Source organism: Lygodium microphyllum, chromosome 2 (genome assembly GCF_053477565.2).
Source record: "Lygodium microphyllum isolate KBCC chromosome 2, Lygodium_microphyllum_v1.1.10, whole genome shotgun sequence".
Taxonomy (NCBI): domain Eukaryota; kingdom Viridiplantae; phylum Streptophyta; class Polypodiopsida; order Schizaeales; family Lygodiaceae; genus Lygodium; species Lygodium microphyllum.
Genome location: NC_141136.1, coordinates 108,545,072 through 108,552,067, shown reverse-complemented (window position 1 = coordinate 108,552,067; position 6,996 = coordinate 108,545,072). Strand labels below are relative to the sequence as shown.

General features: G+C 42.2%; 1 pseudogene; it reads right to left on the bottom strand.

The window, feature by feature from the left end:
- Window positions 1-298: 298 nt before the first annotated feature.
- On the bottom strand, window positions 299-3,829 carry LOC148040165 (pyrophosphate-energized vacuolar membrane proton pump 1-like; annotated as a pseudogene).
- Window positions 3,830-6,996: the final 3,167 nt, after the last annotated feature.

Genomic DNA, 6,996 nt, shown 5'->3' with positions numbered 1-6,996 from the left:
CTGCTGCTCAGAGCCCAAGCAAACATCTCAGCAATTTGCTTCTGGGACTCTAGGAACATCTTTGTACGCCTAGCCTCCAGATCATCACGAAATCGCTCAGACTCTCTGTGCATCTGCAGTTTCATCTCTTCTAATCTGAGAAAGCGCTCCCCCAAAGTGTGGATCACGGAGACCAATCTAAGAAACGGCTCCCCCAAAGTGCTGTCAACTCGGGGCTATTAATGCCGCAAGCTAGACTTTGAAGAAGTCCTATGGTTGAGGAATCTGTCCATCTTGAAAGCCTTCGCGGCCTCATAGTCTATATTGCGGCTGCGCTTCTTGTGGAGAGATGTGTAAGTATCATGATCATCCAGAGACCGGTTGCGATACCAGCATTATCACTTATGGGACCATATGCATCTATGGCTAGACAGGTGGCAATGGTACAAAGCATTCCAAGAGCTGCAACTGTGATCCCGTACATGGTTGCTAGGGTATGGATGACATAGATAGCAACATCAATAGCAAATATTGGAACAATTACAGACTTGTAGCCAAGTGCCAAACCAAAGATGACATTGGTAGCAGCTCCTGTCCTACAAGAATCAGCAACATCCTCGACTGGTCTGTATGTATTGTTGGTGAAATACTCTATAGCGTAGCCAATTACCAACCCTGCCCAAAGCCCTACTCCAACGCAAAAAAATAGTTTCCAGTTTTGAACCATCTTTGCACCACGGTTAGGATCATATATGTAAAACGTGGATGGTAGTGCCAACCAACAAACAAAAGCTGCACCGAATGTCATTAAGATGGTAGATATCAGCAACTGTCTCTTCAGTGTAGATTCAATATCCCTTAGATTTGAGATCTCGAACACATCAGTTGCAAACAAGGTTGTGATGAGGCACACCACAATGCCCATAGAGCTAATGAGTAGGGGGAAGCACATAGCAATGAAGTCATGATTTGTGCCAAATGATGACATGGAAGCCACAACAAGAGCTGCGCAAGAAGCTTCAGCAAAGGAGCCAAACAAATCTGAACCCATTCCAGCAATATCTTTCACATTATCACCCACATTGTCAGCAATGATCGTTGGATTTTGTGGATCATCCTCTAGGATATTCCTTTCTACTTTTCCAACAAGATCTGCTCCAACATCCGCAGTTTTGATATAGATTGCACCTCCAACCCTTTCAAATAGAGCCACAGATGAGCATCCAAGCCCATAGCCAGTGATGGCCTCAAAAAGGCCCTCCCAATCATCCTTGTAATAAAGTTGTAACAGTTTTATAGTGATGTATAAAACTATGAGGCCATTAGCAACAAGTAAGAAACCCATCACCGAACCTGATTGGAAGGCGATTTTGAATACTTGCCTATCCCTTTTCTGGCTTCCAAAGTTGTTTGAGCATTCGCATATGTTGCGATCATCATGCCCAAAAATCCCGACACTATGGACGTCAAAGCTCCCAATATAAATGCAACTGTAGTGAAAATCAATGTAAAGAGAGCTGGGGCACATTCCTGCTTTGGATCGTATCTGCAAGGCTGGAGCTTAGTACTGAACCCCTTCACAGATCCTAGGAACAAGAAAATGACAGCAGCAAATATGCCCATGAAATAAACCAAAAACTTGTACTCTGTCAGCAAAAACGATGTGGCTCCTATGGATATGGCTTGCTGAATTTCAGCGCATTTCCTACTAGCTGCTGCATCTGATTCCTCATCTAATCTATCCTCCTCGTCACAGTCTGATGATCCATTGACGATGTTGTGACTGTGGGTGTCGTTGTTGTTTGATGATCCACAACAAGACAAATAATGAAATGATATTTAAATTATTTGCTCATGGAACCATATTGTATCATACTTACCAATGGGGATAAAAAGATGCATCAAAAGCATGATAAGATTCCTCCTTTCCCTATCATATCTTCTTTTAATGTTTTGTATAACAACCCTCAACCCATAACCCAGAAGGATTTTTACTAAAAGAACAAGAAACCTCCATTCCACTTACCTTGCCACCTTCAGATTTGTTGAGTTATCAACTTGAACATGTCTAGCAATAGAAGATACCAAATTGAAGTTATCCTACAAATTATGCAGATCATCATCACCAATCATGCCTATTGATCCACCCATGTTGTTGAGCTGGAGCACATGCTCTTGACCAATGCTGCCTAGGCTTGATCTGCTAAGTAGCATGGATGTCCATGGCCAATTTAAGGATATGCTAATCATACCACCTGACCTTGAAATATCAGCTTGATTCACTTGATTCATGATATGGCCAGGTTGATCAGATGGATCAGAATCCTTTGTAGTCATGTTGGCCTTAATCTCGAGGAGGTTGCTGATGTTCAGGATATCTTGACCAAATTCGCCATGATTATCGCATGAAGTGACCAAATTCTTCACGATCTCTCTATTCCTGCAGCCTACAAATCAAATGTCAAGATGGAATATAGTCAATCACAAGAAGTTTTTTTGACATAATTTTCCCATGTGGAAAAGGGAACTGTTTTCCCTTGGTTTCCCCTAATAGTGTTCAATAACATGAGCTTCTGCTTGGGAGCTCCTCTCTCAGCCAACCATCACAACCTGCTGATCCAGGGGCTGCTACAGCCTATTCATTGCCCTCCACCTACTACTGATGATAGTCTACATGTGGTTCTATCTACTAGTTTTTCTCCTAATTCATCATCCTCACCTCAACTATTACTATTTGAGATCTTTCAAGTCAGCTACAACCAACATGACCTGTCGAGCTACTGCATTTCCACTCCAAGCCTGTTGACCACTTATTGTGGACTGCCATGTAGCATCTCAATTGCTGCATTTCAGATCTGCCCTGCTTCATCTGCAAATTACATCCTTTCATGATCCGTGTTTTGCTGTTTCAGTACTTCATCATCAATCTCCTTCAAGCTTCTTCAAGATTTTCATTATTTCTATATCTAACTCCATGAGTCATCTAAAATACAAAAAACAATATGTCTTTGCTATGGTCTTGGCAGAGTTACACTTCCTCTCATGATTTAAAGAGCATCTGATATTATTGAGATGCTATTTGTAAAGCCTTTAAGCAACAAGTGGCCAATAAGCCTAATTTAAAGTCTTTAAAAGGGATCCATTTCTTGCTAATGTGCAACAAGTGCAGCATTGTACCTTGAACTACAATGGTAAAAAAAACTAGTCAACTCTTTCAGAGATATCTTCTTTCTAGCTTGAGTAGAATCAAGTTTCATTTGCCAACTGTAGAATTCCTTACCTGAGGCGCTCCATCACACCATTCAATAATCCCACGAGCAATCACATTTCCCTACATGCAGAAAAATCAGCCTATTAGCAACATCCTAATAGTGATAAGACATGTACAATTTATTGATTTGACCTATGCTTAAAAGCCACAGACCCAGATGGAAATAACATGAAGTATAGCAAGGGCAACATTGTATGATTCTGCTAACCTACATGGGAGAGGCAAACTATATTGTACCCATCCTGAAGCTCTGGCCCATTTGATTTAACACACCTCAAACAGCTCTATTGATAGGCAATAACCACTTGAGGATTCAGAAATATTTGGGCTGATCCATTCAACATAAACGTCCCTAATCTCATCACTTGGTTAGCTAATCTTGGTGATCTCCAAATCAGTTCCGTTGATTAACGAGCGTCATAAGTCACAGTCTTCATTAACACCTTAAATCTCTTTACATTCACATGCAGCATAACATATTAAAGTGAACAAACTGGCTGTACCTTTGAGGTTAACCAGGGCCTTTCTCACACTTCTCTCACAATCGGCACAGTCCATTTGGACCAGAAGCTCCACCATCTGCACGAGCAATTATACCCCACAAGTTAGTTAACAAAATACTGCTAAGACACAGAGTAAAACCGCTTCAGGAGATACACTACATTCTTGCAAAGTTAAGATGTTGAATTGGAAAGGTAAGCAAATGCATCATTAATCTCTGCCCATTCCAAGTACATATTCATTCAAATGACAAGATTAAACTCTGTGTAAAGGAATGAGCTCACTTCCTTGTAAGGATTAGAGCCATCTTATTTTTGCAGCTGAGGCCAAAGCTAAGCCTAGCTTTGCATCTCTTTTATTTGATGTTGAAGCTGCTATTCTAGCTGTAACAATAGTAACAGACAAGGCTGCTTGCAATCGAGCATTTTTTGTTATGAATTTCTGTTTTCTTCGGCCTTTGAACTAGTTTTTGAATGATGCAATTTTGACCAGATTTCTCAGGCACTCCAAATGCTTCTCCAACCATGATTTTAGATGGAAGCAACTACCAGCTTTCATGAAAACAAATGGTTGTTCTCGTCTCATCTACAGCCAAGTCTTTAGCTCCTCAAGCCTTCTTGGAGTAGAATGACAGCTTCCAGGACTGTACCCAGTATAAGAAAAATATGAGTGATTTCTTTTAGGAATCAAAGGAGACAAATCAGATGGAGCATGGCATTTATCCAATGCGAAGCTCGGTGACAGCTGAGAACTGTGTGACACTGGAATTTGGTTGATTTGTTTGAGCTCATGGAGTGGAGCACAATCAAGTCTCTGTGAGTTGATCAACTGGGATGAGGATGTGCAGCCCTCAACAGTTGATGTGCTCTATGAACGTGCCAAGAAATCATGCATTCCATTCTCGGATGCAAATCCAGGCATGTTGAAGGGTGATCTTTCATACTCCCAAAAGGAAGAGGGATCATCAGGATCACATAGGCCATCTGGAGCATATGATACATTGAAATTCATGGTACTATCCTTTTTGTGAGAGATTTCACAGCAGGGTACTGAGATCTGTAGTCGCCCTGCTATAGATGTGCACTGCACAGAGAGCTGCCGCTAGAGGTAGAGAGGCGAGGGTAGGGGCAGAGGAAGAAAAAGACGGCCATGGCCATGCAGATCATCATCTTCATCAAGCCGATCACGTCCCTGCTCCCTTCATACTGCCCCCTCCCTATCGCCCCTATAGTGATGCCTCAATCATCCTGCACGAGGTCCCTACCATCGACCTCTCGCCCTTACTGTGCCAACAAAGTCGGGCCCCTGCTTCTGCCTCAGAACGGCTTCCCTAGGTGCCTTATCACCTTCTCTTACAGCTTCGGAAGGGGGAACTCTTGCGGGAATCACCACCATCGGTGCCATTACCATTGTTTCCAGTGCCGCCATCTCCCCCAGATGCAGCAGAGAAGCATCACAGCAGGGCTTACCACAAGGTGGTGCTAGCTAGGAGTGTCTGAGGAACGTCTCTGCTTGGACGTTGATGCCGTCTCGCTGGGATGGACAGCACCTGTCGATCTCCTCTCTAGAGAAATACATCTCGGTGCTGCTGGATGTGTCGGCGCTAGAGCTACTGCTGCTACCAAGGGGATGATCTGATTGGCACAACACAGCAGGGATCTCGGAAGGTGCGACCGCTAGGGAAAGCCATCAGCATCTGTCCTGCTGCTGATGCTGAGGCTGCCGCCTGCGGACTCGGAAGCGAGCAAGAAAACACTTAAAAAATGCCCTTCAGGAAGCTTTCTTGATCCACGACAATGCTTTCAATTCGAGCAGTTGAGGATTACAGCCTCACAGGTATAGTGCAAAGCAGTTGAGGATGGAATATCTTCTGGTTGGCGTAGTCCAAATCAACCACAACATGTCGATTTGTCAGAAACCCAACCTGAGGAGTCCTTGTCCTACTCTGTACTATGGCTCCAAGTGTACCAAATGCCTCCTGACCTGCAACCTGTGAAATTCACCAGAGAGAGAAACGTATCAGAATTTTCAAACTAGTAATGATGCAACAATTATTTACATATATTGCAACTAAAAATCTGCCAATCTTCACCTCTATAGTGTAAAAAACACCATCAGTTGTTTAATTGATATATGATGAAGCATGTACACACTCTCAGCATTTCTCAAAGTTTATGGAAAGGAGGGGAAAAATGTGCGGAAAACATCTAATGACACCAAAAACATAGAAACACATGAGATGGTCATTTCTATTTTCTATACACAAATATGGACATCATCATGCTGCAATTGAGTATATCGGTAAACAAAATGATGATAGATTCGAGAGTGATGCCCCTCGAATATCAATGTAGACATATCAATCTGCCACTAAACTATACACTATCATAATGCATCAAATGCCCTCATTTGATATGCTAGTTTATACAACTCAATTAAATAAAAAATACTAAACAGTTTGTTAGATCAATATAAGACATCAATCTTGATTACATAAAAGGGCCTACAGTTGAATTTAAAACCTCCCCAATCAGAGCTATGGTTTGAAAGTTATGCCCATTTTTGTGCACTAGGGTCACTCTGGACAGGGTGTAGATCGCCGCTCCAAGACAGGCACAGTAATTCCATTCCAAATTTTTTTGATAATTTTCTGTCACAAAGGTTAATATCTCATCTCCAAGAGGACTTTGTCCCCTCCCACTTGAGCCAAAAATCTCATCAATCAGAGTTCCATATAAAAAGTTATGCCCCTTTTACTGATAGCAAGTCCTGTGGACTGCATCCAGATGGTTGGCTAGAAAGGCAAAAGCAAGGCCCAAGAGGAACTCTAGAGGGAGATTTGAGACTCCCGGACTTCCGGTGCCTGGTGGGTGTTGCATTTTCTAGTAGGCCGCTCTCGTGTCATGTAGTGCTTATGGGCTGTTAATTAGATTCAAATGGCTCTAATCCGATGATTTCTACATGGGAGATTCTGATCCCGTGATTTCTACAAATTCATCAATAGCCTTGTCTTCTATGATTTTACTAGGCTGGGAGTCGAGAGAGCTATGCGGTGTATGATGATCCATAAAACCACCTCTTAGACTAGAATTTGGTCAAAAACCAATATGAGAATGTTTCTTTCTTAGCAAAACCAATATGAGAATGTCAACAAGCAATTCGCTACACCTATGAAGTTCTATTTTCTTAGCATAAGACTTTAGTATGGCCATGTACTTATATGCCCTTCTCAATTGCTCATATGC